A 16891-nucleotide genomic window follows, 5' to 3' on the forward strand; every position below is an offset into this window, starting at 1 on the left:
TGGAATACAGTGTTGGGAAATGTATGATAATGTATTTTGGTTAAAGGAACAATAGTCGGACTATTATCTAAATGGAGAGAAGATTCAAACATCAGAGGTGCAGAGGGACTGAGGAGTCCACGTGCAAGACGCCCAGAAGGTTAATTTGCAGTTTGAGCCTGTGGTAAAGAAGGCAAGTATAATGTTGGCCTTTATTTCAGGGGGAATAGAATATAAAAGCAAAGAGATAATGCTGAGGCTTTATAGTCAGGCTGCACTTGGAGTATTGTCAACAATTTTGGGCCCCATACCTCAGAAAGGATGTGTAGTCATTGCAGATAGTCCAGTGGAGGTTCAAGACGATGATTTCAGGAATGAAGGGGTTAACATATGAGGAGTGTTTGGCAGCTTTGGGCCTGTACTCACTGGAATTTAGAAGAATGCGGGGAGATCTCATTGAAACCTACTGAACGTTGAAAGGACTAGATAGGGTGGATATGGAGAGGATGTTTCCTGTGGTGGGAGTATCCAGGACCAGAGGGCACAGACTGAAAATTGAGGTGACCCTTTAGAACAGAGGCAAGGAGGATTTTTTTTAGCCAGAGAGCAGTAAATCTGTGGAATGCTCTACCACAGACTGCGGTGGAGGCCAAGTTTATGTGTATATTTTAGGCAGAAGTTGATTGTTTCCTGATCAGTCAGGGCATCAAAGGGTATGGATAGAAGGCAGGTGTATGAGGTTGAGTGGGATTGGGGATCAGCCATGATTGAATGGCGGAGCAGACTCGATGGGCTGAATGGACTAATTCTGCTCCCATGTCTTCCGGTCTTGTGGTGTTATCAAGGAAGAGGTACAGGAGCCTGAAGACACACACACACACAACATTTTAGAAACAGCTTCTTCCCCTCCACCATCAGATTTCTGAATGGACAAAGAACCCATAAACACTACCTCACTGTTTTGTTTTTATTTTGCTCTCTTCTTGTAATACTCACTTAATTTAATTCATATATACTGTATGTTTTTTCATCATAATTTATAGTTTTTTAAAATTATTATGTATTTCAATATACAGTACTGCTGCCACAAAACAACATATTTCACGACATATGCCAGTGATATTAAACCTGAGTCTGACTCAGCTCAGCAGCATAGCAGTGAGCGTAACGCTGGGTTTCAATTCCTGCTGCTGTACACTCTCCCTGTAAGCACGTCAGTTTCCTACACGTGCTCTGGTTTCCCTCCACGTTCCAGAGGTGTACAGATTAGAGTTCGTAAATTGTGGGCATTCTATGTTGGCGCCAGAGGCATGGTGACACTTGCCCTGAGGTCATTAGCGGATTGTGATGGCTATTGATGCAATGGACACATTTCACTGTATACTTTGATGTACGTGTGACAAGTAAAGCTAATCTTTATATTCTTAATTTTACCTTTATATTCCTGAAGGACCTCCGGCTTCCAACTGAGAGTAGATGGGATTTGGATTTAACATCATATCCCTTTTAGCTTGTCCTCCTTCCTCTCCTCCCACCTTCTTATTCTGGTATCTTTTCCCCTTTCCTTTCCAGTCCTGAAGAAAAGTCTTGGCCCAAAACATCGAGTGTTTGGTTCATTTCCACAGATGCTGCCTGACCTGCAGAGTTCCTCCAGCAATGTGTATGTGCTGCTCTGAAATTCCAGCATCCACAGAACTGCTCCTATATATCTGAATGATGGCAGTTCTGACAGGGCAGCACTTCCCAGCTCAAACATTGTGTTCTGAGGTGAGAGTGCAGTCATAAGACCCCAGGCCTGTGGCTGACCAGTGCAGCCATGCCCATCGCAGAATGGGCTTAGCCGTGCTGTGTTGGATCCTGATATTTCTGTGATCCAAAGGTTCTTCAGAAGTTTAGAATGAGTCCCAAATTTATAGCTTACAATAATTTATTAAATGTTACAAGAGCAGAAAATAAACAAGAAAAAGAAGCCGAGAGAATTTTTAAAAAGACAAAGGAAAAAGCGGTCTAAAATAAGCAGAATTCTCATAACGTGGCATCTGCTACTAAGAAGTTGCCAGGAAAATACAGAAGCAACTGTACTCTGGAAAACTCACTGAACAATTACATCTACATTGGTAACAGCCAGTACTTACCTATTTTATTTATTTAACAATACAGCATGGAGTAGGCACTTCGAGCCACACTGCCCCAGCAACTCTGACAAATCGGAATCCTGGTGCTCCATATAGACACTTATAACCTATGCAAAGGGTGCCTAAGACTTTTGCATCGTACTGTGTTTGTCAACATGGGGTGGAGAGTGAGTTTGTCAATCTGGCTGGAGCAAAGGATGTTGGGAGGTGAGGATGGAGTGCTGTGAACAGACGGCGGAGAAGTAGCATCAGGAGTGGGAGCTGGTGTGGGTGCAGACACACCCAGCTCAAAGACACCAGGGCATTGCTGGAATTTTCTTTCTTAACAGGGTTTAACAGAGCATAAAGAGTGGTTGCAAAGTTCTGAAGGAGTTTGCTAACCGCGGGCAAGAATAGCAAATGTTTAATGGAAAGCTTAAAAATGTACTTTGCCTTTTTCAATCTTTCAAGAGAGAATATTTTCACCATGATGTTGAAAACATTCTCTCGAAAGATTAAAAAAGTATAGAACAAAATAATTGTTACTCCAGATCCAATGCAGCACCAAAAAAACACACACGCAGAATGAGACAAAGAACACTGTAATAAAAAGAACAAATAAATATACTGTAAATACATAAGATTGCTTATAATCATGCATTGATAGTCTGTCCATAACCTGATGCCAGGCACAAGAGCATTTGTATTCCGGGATGGAATTTTCCAGTCATGGAGCGCGATGGGATGAATTGGGCTTGTTTTCCTTGGAGCAGAAGTTGTGCGTGTATTGGGTTCACTGTCCGCAAAGCCTGAGACTCAGAAGGAGATTTTAAGCCCTATCCGATATAGATGTACAGGAGCATCAAAACTAAAACCACAAGGCTACTAAACAGCTTCCTCCCACAGGCAGTCAGACTGCTAAATAGCTGCTCTACCTGACTCTGCTTTGGACACTCTTAACCTGAACTGGACACTTATAACTTGATTTTAACTGACATGTGGCTGTTGTGTTTTACTATTTATTGTTATGTTTATTATTTAGTGTTGCATTTGTTATGCTATGATTGCACTGCCTCTGAGGAACACGGTCTCATTCTGCCCTGCAGAGCTGATGTATGGTTAGAATGACAATAAAATTTTTTGAATCTTTGAATCTTTGAATTGAATATCTATATGTACCTTCACTATAGGAAGATTATACTGCATCTACAACTGTTCGAAGACTGGCTTATTTCCGTCTGGTCCCTGTGGCGATATCTAGCTGTCACTACTCACTTCTTGAGTGGTGGATCCAGCCCTCTTTGCCAAGCAGGTGATACTTCGAGCTAATAAAGTAGATTAAACACAGTTGATGTTACTTTTAATGGTACACATTTAAATATAGACTAATGGTTATTTAACAAGATATAAAACTCACACTATATTGCTGATTTTTTTGAAGATTTTAGAATTAAAACTGCCACTGGCCCAAATTGATCACTTTGTTTATCAACTTGATTTGGACTTGCACTCTCCTAGAAATGAGAGATCCCAGGACTCTTCGGAGTGAAATGTGTTTGACAGTGGGATAACAAATCAAGGTGCAAGGGGCTAAATGGTGCCATGATGCTCCCTATGTAACCTCGTCAGACGTTCAGTGTAAATGGAGGAGCCCAGTCAGCTTGACAGGCTTCTCCTTGGACCCGAGGACTGTCGGGCTGCCTTTATGTGCATTGTGGGTGGTTCAGTCATTTATTCAAGAAGGCCAAATAGCAGTCAAGAGGGAAGGCCTTGCTGACAGATCAGTCGGAGAACAGTTTCTAGGTTATGAACTGGGAGACAATCAGAAGCTCATCAAGAGGCAAGGCTGAATGACTTATTATCAAGTTGTGGCGGTGTACGTGCCACGGATACTTCAATCTCCTTTCAGTTCCATTCCGGCACAAATTGAAGTTTAGTGGAGTGCTCTTTGGCACTTTGCACTGTATCTTCCTTCTCAGTTACCTGACTACTCAGGGAATTGAGTGTCCATTAATCCTTGTCGGCAGTCTTCTCGAGCTCATTTCAAAGGCATCACTCACTGTTGTTCCATGAACTAGTAACACGTAGTTCCATTTCAGCTGTTTCAGCCCTCCTATTTAAGCACGTTAAAGCAACCCATCATTACAACGGCTCTCAAAGCTCTCATCCCTTTGTGACCTTCAGCAGCCTGCTGTTGGATTGGGGTGCTGAATAGTTATTTTTCTTGAAGTTTAACTTTCCTATGTTTGCCTGTATCTTTATTACCCATCTGCATATTATAGGTGTACAGTTTTGCACCTTTATATATAGCTAAAGTGCCTAAGACATTTGCAGTAATTTTATGTTTTACACTGTACTGCTGCCACATTTGTGAGTGATGATAAACCTGATTCTGACCTGGGTCTCTGTTGTGGACTGAGAGTGGGAAGGGGGCAGGGAGAGGGGAATCATGGTTGGGAAAAGGGGGAAGGAAGAAGGGAGGGAGCAGGAAGCACCAGAGAGGCATTCTGTAATGATCAATACACCAAGTGCTTGGAATCAAATTACCTTGTCTGGTTTCTCAGGGCTGGGTATTCTGCACCCACACCCCCACAACCTCTGCTAACTCTCCCACACCTCTCCCATGGCACTCCACCCTTGTCATTCCCAACATCCTTTGTTCTTGCCAGATTTACAAACACACTCTCCAGTTCATTTGAAAAAAAAGTACTGTGCAAAAAGTCTGAGGCTACCTCCCCCACTCCTCTCTCTCTCTCTATCTCTCTCTCTTTCTCTCTCTCTCTCTCTCTCTCTCTCTATATATATATATATATATAATTTTGTTCTTTACTTATTGCATCTTTCAAGAGAATGCTTTCAAAATCATGGTGGAAAAATTCTCTCGTGAATGATTAAAACTGTGAAGTACAGTTGGAAGCTTTCCATTAAACATTTGCTATTCTTGCCTGCGGTTAGTAAACTCTTTCATAACTTTGCAACCAGTCTTTATGTTCTGTTAAAGCCTGTTAAGAAAAAAATTTCAGCAATGCACTTGATTGTTCATGTCATACTGTTCATTCAGTATTCTTACAAGAGACTGAAGATTTGCCCAGGCAAAATGAGCACATTGCACTGTTAACCTATGACCTTTACCTCTCATCTCACACAACCTGATTGCATTTGGAAAACGCCTGCTTGCATTTACGAACATAGCCCTCCTGATTCAAGACCACAAGACTATAAGACATAGGAGCAGAATTAGGCCATTTGGCCCATCGAATCTGCTCCACCATTCAATCATGGCTGATCTTTTTTTTCTGTCTCTTCCTCAACCCCAGTTCCCAGCCTTCTCCTCGTAACCTTTGATGCCATGTCCAATCAAGAACCTATCAATCTCTGCCTTAAATACACTCAACGGCCTGGCCTCCACAGCTGCATGTGACAACAAATTCCACAAATTCACCACCCTTTGGCTAAAGAAATTGCTCCTCATCTCTGTTTTAAAGGGTGCCCCTCTATCCTGAGCCTGTGCCCTCTTGTCCTACACTCTCCCACCATAGGAAACATCTTTTCCACATCTACTCTGTCTGGGCCTTTCAACATTGGAAAGGTTTCAATGAGATTTCACCTCATCCATCTGAATTCCAGCGAGTACAGACCCAGAGCCATCAAATGTTCCTCATATGATAACCCTTTCATTTCAGGAATCATCCTTGTGAACCTCCTCTGGTCCCTCTCCAATGCCCAAAACTGTTCACAATACTCAAGGTGAGGCCTCACCAGTGCCTTACGAAACCTCAGCATCTCATTGCTTCAAGATTGTTTAATGCCATTTCCAGTACACAGCTGTAAAGGAGAACGAAGTAATTGTTACTCAGGGTCTGATGCAGCTCAAAAAAAAACATAATGAGATAAAGAACACAGTAATAAACAATACAAATTAAGTATAAATGTAAAAGATAGCTTATATACAATACTGTGCAGAAGTTTTAGGCACATATATATAGCTCAGGTGCTTCAGACTTTTGCACAGTAATTTTACATATTGTGCAGTACTGCTGCCGTAAAAAAAATTTCAAGATACTGTATATGAGAGTAATGATAAACCTGATTCTGATATGAGTCTCTATTGTGGACTGAGAGTGGGAAGGAGGCAGGGAAAAGGAAATCATAGTTGGGAGAAGAGGAAGGGAAAGAGGAGGGAGCGGGAAGCACCAGAGAGACATTATGCAATGATCAATAAACCAGTTGTTTGCAGTCAAATGACCTTGCCTCATGTTTCAGGGCTGCGTGTGTCTGCATCCATACCACCCCCTGCCCCAAGTACTCTTTCTCTGTCACCGCTCCCACAACCCTCCCACAGAGCTCCACCCTCACCAGTCCTGGCATCCTTTCTCCCTCCAGATTGACGAACTTGCACCCCACTCCATCTTGACAAATAGAGTACTGTTTAAAAGTTTTAGGCACCCTAGCTGTACATATGTTGAGGTGTTGGCCTTGGACATAGACCGAGCAGGCACCTAGTCCGTGTCAAACTATTATTCTGTGATTTATTCAGTTGTCTAAGTCTAAGCTTCCCAGCTGACTTGGAGGAATTTGAACTGAACTCTCCAGATCAATGACCCAGGTCTCCATGTATTGCCTGAGCAACTTAACAATTATTCCACTGGTTGAATATGCAGCCAGCTTTCAACATCCTCCTTTGCCTATGAATTGGGGTGAACTCTGGCAAAGCCACTAGGAACATGACTGCACCCCAATATCCCCTGGATTAATACCTGGAGGAAGGGCAAAGAAATGTCCAAATGATGCCGTGAAATAAGTGCATTCATTATGGGGTTTGCAAACTGATTCTTGATCGGTGCTGACATACTGCCAAGCTGACTGCCTCTGAAGTAAATATAAAACCATGATGTGGCGTTAATCTCATTATTCAAGGAGAGTGAGTGGCTGTGTATTTGCCTCAGGCATTTTCTAATGAGAGGGATTCACTGGATAGAAGCTCAGAGGCATTTTGCATCAGAACATTTGTGCAAGGGATAAAAGGCCAACAGTAAGGACAAACACTTCAATCGACAAAGCAGAGAAATGTATTTATTTATTTGGAGATACAGTGCAGAACAGGCCATCCAGCAACTCACCTATTTAACACTAGCCTAATGACAGGACAATTTACAATGACCAATTAACCTACTAACTTGTACGTCTTTGGTCTGTGCAAGGAAACCGGAACATCTGGAAAAAACTCACGTGGCAAACTCCTTACAGGCGGCGCCGGAATTGAACTCTGAACTCTTGACGCCATGAGTGGTAATAGCATTGCATTAACCAGTATGTTACTGTGGTAATCTACAGTACTGTGCAAATGTCTGTATATATAGCTAGGGTGCCTAAGACTTTTGCACAGTACTATATTTGTCAACGTGGAGCAGAGAGCGAGTTTGTAAATGTGGCGGGAGCAAAAGATGTTGGGAATGGTGAGGTGTATGGGACAGGTGGCAGAGAAGGAGTGCTGGGGCAGGGGTGGTGTGGGTACAGACACACCCAGCCCTGAGACACCAGGCAAGGTCATTTGATTCCAAACAATAAGTTTATTGATCATTACAGAATGTCTGTCCGGTGCTTCCCGCTCCCTGTTCGTTACAGTTTATATGTATAAATACGTGAATTGCATATGTCATTACACTACCATGTGTTACACATGCACCTCGCATAAAGTAAACTCATAGTTAGACATTTTGAAGGTACAAAACATACTGTAACAGGTAATGGCTAATGTAAGAGGAGATATGTACTTTTAAGGTGATTGGAGGAAAATTTAGTGGGAATGTCAGTGGTAGGTTTTTTTGCACGAGAGTTGTGGATGCATGGAATGCACTTCTGGGATTGGAGCTCGAAGCAGACATACAAAAGGACATTGAGGAGACTCTTAGATAGGTACATGGATGAAAGTGAACTGGCGAGCTATGTGGAAGGGAAAGGTTAGATCAATCTTACCACAGATTAAAACGTCACACAACATCACAGGCCAAAGACTGTACTGTTCTATTTTCTAAATGAGACCATTTGCCCATTGTGTCTCAAACAGCTCTGTGCAAGAGCAGTTCGCTTGTTCCATATCCCACCCCAAGCTACCCTCCTGCTCCAATGAACTGCATATCCACAATGGTTAGTCAGCAATGGGATGTCAGTGAATCATTTTCCCAGGATAGAAATGTTAAATAGAAGAGGGGATAACTTTCAGGCAAGAGGGGTAAAGTTTAAAGGGGTAGAATTTAGCACAGTGTGCTGGGTGCCTGGAACACGTTGCCAGGGATGATGGTTAAGGAGACACAACAATGGCACTTTAAAGGTGTAGGCACATTGAACAAGCAGGGAATAGAAGGTTATGGATCATGTGCAGGCAGATAGGTCTCGTTCTACTTGGCATCACGGTTAGCTCAGAGTCTGTGAGCCAGGTTCCTGTTCTACACTGTTCTATGTTCTATACGTTTATCCAATTCCTCCCTGGCAACAAACAGTATTAGTGGTCTATGTTAGAATCAGAATCAGGTTTATTATCATCGGCATGTGACGTGAAATTTATTAGCTTAGCAACAGCAGTTCAATGCAACACATAATCTAGCAGAGAGAAAATAATAATAATAATAATAAATAAAATAAAACATAATAATAAATAAACAAGTAAATCAATTACATATATTGAATAGATTAAAAATGTGCAAAAACAGAAATACTGTATATTAAAAAAAGTGAGGTAGTATCCAAAGCTTCCATGTCCATTTAGGAATTGGATGACAGAGGGGAAGAAGCTGTTCCTGAATCGCTGAGTGTGTGCCTTCAGGCTTCTGTAACTCCTACCTGATGGTAACAGTGAGAAAAGGGCACGCCCTGGGTGCTGGACGTCCTTAATAATGGACGCTGCCTTTCTGAGACACTGCTCTCTAAAGATGTCCTGGGTACTTTGTAGGCTAGTGCCCAAGATGGAGCTGACTAGATTTACGACCTTCTGCAGCTTCTTTCGATCCTGTGTAGTAGCCCCTCCATACCAGAGAGTGATGCAGCCTGTCAGAATGCTCTCCATGGTGCAACTATAGAACTATAGCGAGCTAGTGTAATGTCTGTATAGAAGTCTGATGGCAGTGAGGAAGAAGCTTTTCCTAAAATATTGACTGTGTTTTTAGGTTTCTGAACCTTCTCCTTGATGATAACATCGAGAAGAAGGCATGTCCTGTGTGATGGGGTCCTTAATGACAGATGCTGTCCTTTTTGAGGCATCACCATTTGAAGATGCCCCTTGATGCTGGGGATGCTAGTGGCCACAATGGAGCTGGCTGGGTTTGCAGTTCTCTGCAGCTTTTGTTGGCATCTGTATCCATCACATCTGCCAACATCTTACCTAAGATTCAGACCAGATTATATGTAAGAAAGTTTTCCCTCTTGTTAACTAGTTAATTCATTTCCTTCCCCTTTTATGTCTTACTAGTGACCTCTAATCTTGACCTCATCGTCAATGGGAACATCCCCTGTCCAGATCCATCATCATTTTATGTATTTCTCTCAGTTCTCCCTTCAGTTATCTCCAAAACAAACAACAGTCCGAGCCTCACTAATCTGTCCTTTTAACTGCAGTCTGTCATCCCAGGCAATATTCTCATCAAGCTTTTCTGGTCCCCGTCTAAAAGCTTCACATTCTTCCTATAATGGGGTGACTGGAATTGAACACAATATTCCAGTTGAGGCCGGATCAGTGTCATAAATTGCTGTGTCATTTCCTTATTTTTATGCCCTGTGCTTCTATAAATAATGCTCAGAACTGTGAATACTTTATTAATTGTTTTCTCAACCTGCACTGCCACTTTCACTTACTTGTGTACCCAGCTCATGAATCCCAGCAAAACTGTATTTCTCCCTTCTCCTTCTCACACTTCCACTCTTTTCACTCCCCTATTTTCCTTGGGTCTCCTATCTATTCTCTCCCTCTCTAACTTTCTCTCTATCTTTCTCTCTATCTCTCCCTCTCTCCTCTTTACCCTTTTCTCCCCACCTCCGCCTCTCTCCCCCTCTCTCTCCCCTCCTCTCTCCTTCCCTCCCCCCCCCCGAAGGACAACTTTACCCACCATATACTGTACATTTACATGTATTAGGAATTTGCTGTGTTCAGTGGTTCAGGTTGTGACATGTGACAAAACCTTTAACAATTATAGAGAATAAAGATTTCTATAAAAATAATGTTATAGGTTAAACTATGAATATGAAATAAGATCTGCATAAATACCAGCATGTACTTACAAAGTAAACATCACGACAAAAAGGTTCAAAGTGTTCACAGTGCAACAGAGAGGAGGTCTATTACTGAGGTAATAGACAGAGGGGAGGTGGGAACGGTAATCATAGTGTTTGATCAGATGAACTCTCTGGGGGAAGAACCATTTAAGATGGCATAATAGCCTGAAAGTGCTTTCCAGAAGGAGTCTTTTAGAAAAGGCAGTTTGTGAGGTGGGTAGCACCCTGTAAACTTTCTTTACCTTCTCTCTTTCCTTCCTCTCTCCATTCTCATTGCCCTCCTTTTCTCTTTCATTCTCTCTCGCTCACCCACACTCAAATCTTTCTCTCCCAACCCCACTGCCTTTTACATTAGATTAGATTATATTAGTTTTATTTGTTACGTGTACACCAAACCATTGAACATGCAGCAAAATGCGTCATTTTGTCTCCATGACCTGCGCAACCCAAGAACATGCTGGGAGCAGCCCGCAAGCGTTGATTTCCTGCTGGCCCCAACAGAGCATATTCGCAACTGACTAATCCTAACCTGGAATGTGTCAGGAAACCCATGCAGTCACAGGAAAAGCATACAATTTCTCTACAGACAGCAACAGGGATCGAACCCCGTTTACAGATCGTTGATGCTGTAAAGTGAATGTGCTTACTGCTACCCTACAGTGCCACCCCTTACAAACTTTGTGTCACTGTGGTTCAGGGAGAAGTGAATCATTCTAACTGTGACTTCCATCAGTGCTGCCAGTTCACTCTGGTCTGAGCAAATCTCGAAAGATTAGTCATGCTAAACTGGAGATTGTCTTTTATTGAAGAATTGTTGCTTTTAAGACATGCCAAGACTATTTCTCTCAAATCTCTTGACACACATTCTAAGAGCGTGATTCCAGCATTGCACAAATCACATTGCACAATCTTTTTTTGAATTCCATAGTCATTTTTGTGTGTTGTGAGTATCATCTGGGGAACAGTCTCTGCTGGGATTTGGCAGTGACTCCTAATAGGCCTATAGACTCATGCTGGGATGTTTTAGTAGGCTCTGCAGGAGCTACTGGTTTTTGTTGGGTTCTGAAGGAGCTGCAGGTTTATGTTGGGATCTTGCAATGAGTGCTACAGGATCTCTAGGCTAGAGTTGGGATTTTGCAATAGGTTCTGCAGAAATTGCTGGTTTGAGTTGGGATTTTGCAGGAGACTTTGCTGAAGAAGCAGAGTGGAGCTGGGATTCAGAAGTTGATGATGGACATGTCAGGGATTTGTTAAGGAGCTCTGTTGGAGCAGCCACAACTTTGTGGATGGTTCTGATGGGTGTACAAGCCTATGTTCATATGAGTACAACATGTACTGGCATCTGACGACTAAAAAAAAACTTTGTGAAATAATCATTTAGCTTGTCTTTAAAGAATGGTGTGAAGCAACCTTACCAGTACCTAGTACCTGAAATCTGAAATTGTTTCACAAGACTAGCACGTTGCTACAAAATTTCTCTTTCAACATTTGGTTGAGTCATTACATTTAATTTCGCTGCTGTGGACATGTCTCAGAAGGAAAACTTTTGAAACCAAACACAGAATTTATCGTTGTCGACTGGTAACTCTCAATATGTGTATGTTAACTAATGATAAAATGAACGACTTGCATTTATTAAAGCATCTTTCTTGACTTCAAAATGTTTTAATGTGTTTCACAATAAAGAGGTAGCCAACGCTGGAACGTCAGCAACAAGCAATGGACTGGAGGAACTCAGTGGGTCAGCCAGTATCTAATGATGAAAATGGAATCAGAATACAGTTTACTATCACTGATGTATGGTGTGAAATGGGTTATTTTCATGGCAGCAGCATAGACATAGAATATACTCTAAGTCAGTGGTTCCCAACCACTGGCCCGCGGACTGGTACTGGGCCGCAAAGCATGTGCTATCGGGCCGTGAGGAAACGATATGATTTGGTGATATGAAAGGATATGAGTCAGCTGCACCCCTCCTCATTCCCTGTCACGCACTGTTGAGCTTGAACATCCCCTCCCCCCCCGTCGGCTGGTCCGCAAGAATATTGTCAATATTAAACCGGTCCGCGGTGGTTGGGGATCCCTGGTCTAAGTTACAAGAAGAAATCTATATCTAAAAAAAATGTAGAGCAAAAAGTAGTGAGCCAGGGTTCATGGGTTCTTTGCCCATTCAGAAATCTGATGGTGAAGGGAAAAAGGCTGTTGCTGAAATACTGACTGTGTATCTTCAGGGCTCTGCCGCTCCTCCCTGATGGTAGTAATGAGAAGAGGGGATGTCTTGGGTGGTGGGGTTCATCCACGAAAGTTGCTGCCTTTTTGAGGCACCGCTTTTCGAAGTTGATGGTGGACAGACTCTTGCCCATGATGAAGTTGGCTGAGTTTACAACCCTCAGTAGCTTTTTCCGATTCTGTGCCGTGGCCCCTCTAGATTTCTGGTAGACAATAAGGTGCTAGGTTGTGAAGGCAAGAGTCTATCTCCCCCACTATCTGAGGCTGTGCCCTCTGGTCTTAGACTTCCCCTCTGCAGAAAACATTCTTTCCACATCCACTCTATGTAGGCCTTTCAAATATTTGATAGGTTTCAATGAGAACCCCCCCCACACACACACACACTTATTTTTCTAAACTCCAGGCCCAGAGCCATCAAATGCGCCTCATACATTAATCCTTTCGTTCCTGAAATCATTTTCATGAATCCCCTTGAGACTCTCTCTAATAGCTGAACATATTTTCCGAGATAGGGGGCCCAACTCCCAAGTATGGTCTGACCTGTGCTCTATAAAGCCTCAGCTCTCTTGTGGGTGCACAGTATATCCTAATCCAGTTTTCCTTTCTTCTGTGGATCTGAGTAATTGATTGACTACAGTTCAGGAACTGTAAAAATTCACCTGTATTAGAACCAGGAGCCGAGCGAGGCCATTCGGCCCGTCACCATGGCTGCTCACTCTCAACCCTACATTGTGTTTGTAAATTACCTACATCTCTAACAACAGTATCCTTTGTCTTCAATCTGACCATCCGCAGAACCTTTCACGTTCGACTTTTGCTTATTAAGCCACGATGACTGTGAGAAAGATCTAATCTACACAGAGAAGAGATTAGTTAAATCCTGCACAAAAATAAGGCGATAAAGAACATCACATTGATGGAGATACCGGAGGGTTGGGGAAGGAAATGATAATTTCAGACTGAAACCAACCATGCAACCAAACATCTGAGCGTTCTCATGGATGTGATGAGGTCACACCTTGGAAGATTTACACAGGCAGGCAAACAGCGTGATTGAGCCACAGCCATTAACCCGCTTTATAGGGGTCAGTTCCAAAAGACACCGCAATTGACGAAGGCCCTTTCAACTCTGCAGAAACAAATGAAGCACTAACACTTGACAGTGGTTCTGTTTTATCTTTATTAGCTGCAAGAGGGTAGAAAATACATTGCCAGGCAGACTGGGTCTGCCACTGATTACACATTACACATCTGTCAAGTAATGCTAGACATTTTCCTGCATGAACATCGCTAGGTTCTAATGACAAACTGTTGACACGGTTTCACACTGAGCCCACACTTTTGACGCAGGCCATTCCATCTCTACTGGTCTGTGCAAGCTCAATAGTTTTCCCTACAAAGACGCTTTTTACTTGATATTGCAGAATCAAATGAAAAAAAAAACTTCAGATACTGGGACTGTAAAGGAAATATAGAAATGCATGGAAATGCTGAGCAGGTCAGGCCATCTTTTGGGAAAGAGGAAAGTTTTAGGTCGACGATCCTTAGCCAGAATAGATACTATCAAACCTTTTGACTATTTTTAATATGTTCAATGATACTGTACAAAATAAAATAGACACTATATATATATAGGGAGAGAGAGAAAGGAGGAAAAAAGAAAGAAAGAAAAAGGGTGTCTAAGTACTGCATTTTCCAAAGTGGAGCAGAGAGTGTGTTTGTAAATCTGGCGGGAACAAAGGATGTTGGAATGGTGCGGGTAGAGTACCATGGGAGGGGCATGGGACAGTTGTCAGAGAAAGAGTGCTGGAAACAGAGGTTGGCACGGTTTCCTTGTTATAATTTGTTTTGACCCTTCTTGAGATAGTGCTTCCTGAATAAGTCAATGTTGTTCGCAGTATAACAAACTATTGCTATGAGTCCTGGTCCCCATTCCCAACTGCAACTCTTTGGCTAGGATTAGTCTACTCCTCTTCATACCAACAGCTTCATGTATCTGCAGCACAGTCAGAACACTGTTTTTTCATCAGAGACGCTAGGAAATGAAGTCCATTACACATGGGAGTAGAATCAGACTATTTGACTCATCGAGCCTTTTCCACCATTCCATCATGGCTGATTCATTATCCCTCTCAACTCTATTCTCCTGCCTTTTCTCCAGAATCTCTGAAGCCCTGACTAATGAATGACCTGTCACCTTCCACTTCCAATGACTTGACCTCCAAAATCTTCTATGTGAATAACTTCCACAGATTTCACCACCCTCTGGCCGAAGAAATTCCTCCTCATCTCTGATCTAAAGGGATGGCATTAGAATCTGAGTCTATTCCTTCCGATCCTAGACTCCTTCGCTATAGGAAACATCCTCTCCATGTGTACTCTGTCTGGGCATTTCAATATTTGACAGGTTTCAATGAGATCCTCCCTCATTCTTCTAATCTCTTGTGAGTGCAGGCCAAGGGCCATCAAACACTCCTCAAACGTTAAGTAATGATATACAGGGGAGGCACGATAGCGCAGCAGTTAGCCTGACACTGTTACAGCTCAGGGCTTTCTGGAGTTTGGAGTTCAATTCCAGCATCATTCTGTAAGGAGTCTCTGTACAACTCCCCATGGAATGTGTGCTCGAAGGGCTGGAACGACCTATTCACTAGGTAAATAAATAAATCTAAAGCAATAATATTGTTGACAAATTTAATAGCAAATTTATTTTTGGATCTTTACTAAAATGATTATTTTGCTTTTTACAAGTCAAGCTTCATCTATTGTTTTCCAGGGTTGCAGCTGCAAAGCTCTGGAATGGCTCAGATATTCAATAATTCCAGCAGAAAGCAAACTGCTGGTGGAACTTAGCTGCTGAGGCAGGAGGTCAAACAAACTAGTGGTGGAACTCAGCTGGTCAGACAGCAGGTTAAAACCACAACTGCAATGTCTGTCAGCAGGTTAAACACACTACTGGTGGAACTCTGATGGCGAGAGAGCAGGTCAAACACACTATTAGTAGACCTCCACAGCTGGAGAAAATGGATCAGTCCTCCCCACTGAAGCAGACTGACCCACTGAGTTCCTCTGGTAGGTTGTTTTTGTCTTGTCCCAGACTCCAGCATCCACAGTATCTTGTATCTTCATTCAACATCTCCATCCTTCGTAACAGTAATTCAAATTGTCACCTCACATCTTTCTCAAAAGCGCTCAATTGTAACCCAAACCATCACAAATAGTGACTCAATGGTTCATGACTTTTGGGTTAATGACAAAGGGTTGAAACCCTAATCCCCAAATCCAGGTTATAATTCATTACAAATCAGGAGAGTGTGCCAGGGTTCAGGGTGTTGCCTTTACAATGAGAATTTAAACTTCAGCTCGATGAAGTGGAAAGCATATCGACTGGCTGCCTGGTTTGGAAACACTAAAGCTCTTGAATGCAAAATCCTACAAAAAGTAAGGGATATGGTCCAGTCCACCACAGATAATGTCCTCCCACCATTGAACACATCTACGTGAAATGCAGGAAAGCAGCATCCATCATCAGGGTCCCCCGCAACCCAGGACATGCTTTTTTCTTGTGGCAACATTCCAGAAGAAGGTACAGGATCTTCAGTGCTCACACCACCAGTTTCAGGAACAGTTATTACCCTCCTTGAACCAAAGGGGATAACTTCAGTTACTTTCACTTCATTATTGAAATGTTTCCATAACCTACTTTCAAGGACTCTTCATCACATGTTCTCAATATTGATTGCTTGTTTGTTTGTTTGTTTGTTTATTTATTTATTTATTTATTTATTTATTTATTATTTCTTAACTTTTGTATTTGCACAGTTTGTGCCTTTTGCACACTGGTCGAATGCCCACGTTGGTGTGATCTTTCATTGATGCTATTATGGATTTATTATGTCTGCACGAGCATAAATCTCAGGGTTATATATGGTGATGTTTATGTACTTCGATAATAAATTTGCTTTGAACTTTGATCTTAGAATGAAGGGCCTTAATTGAACCATCAATTCCAAAATCAGAATCAGTTTTAGGTTTATTATCACTGACATATGTCCTGAAATTTATTGTTTTGTGGGGCCAATACAGTGCAAGACATTAAATTTTATTATAAGTTACGGTATCAAATCAAATCATTCAGAAGAGGAATAATGAGATAGTGGTGATGGGTTAATGGTCATTCAGAAATCTGATGGTCAAGAGGAAGAAACTGTTGCTAAAATGACAAGTATGCATCTTCAGACTCATGTCCCTCGTCCCTGATGATAGAAAGAGCTGGCTTCTGGCTTCCTGAGGCTATGCCTTTT

General features: G+C 42.2%; 1 protein-coding gene and 1 long non-coding RNA gene across 4 annotated transcripts in view; one reads left to right on the forward strand and one right to left on the reverse strand.

Annotated features, from left to right (window-relative positions):
• LOC134349118 (uncharacterized) overlaps positions 1–2401 on the reverse strand; it is an 85325-nt gene extending 82924 nt beyond the window's left edge. Inside the window, exon 1 of the long non-coding RNA XR_010018592.1 lies at positions 2115–2401. This is a non-coding gene — a long non-coding RNA (uncharacterized LOC134349118). The remainder of the gene's footprint in view (positions 1–2114) is intronic.
• The window catches only part of LOC134349117 (protocadherin-1-like), a 524282-nt gene that overhangs the window by 266122 nt on the left and 241269 nt on the right, over positions 1–16891 (forward strand). The window lies entirely within an intron of this gene.

The sequence above is a fragment of the Mobula hypostoma genome, chromosome 7 (genome assembly GCF_963921235.1).
Source record: "Mobula hypostoma chromosome 7, sMobHyp1.1, whole genome shotgun sequence".
Classification (NCBI taxonomy): Eukaryota; Metazoa; Chordata; class Chondrichthyes; order Myliobatiformes; family Myliobatidae; genus Mobula; species Mobula hypostoma.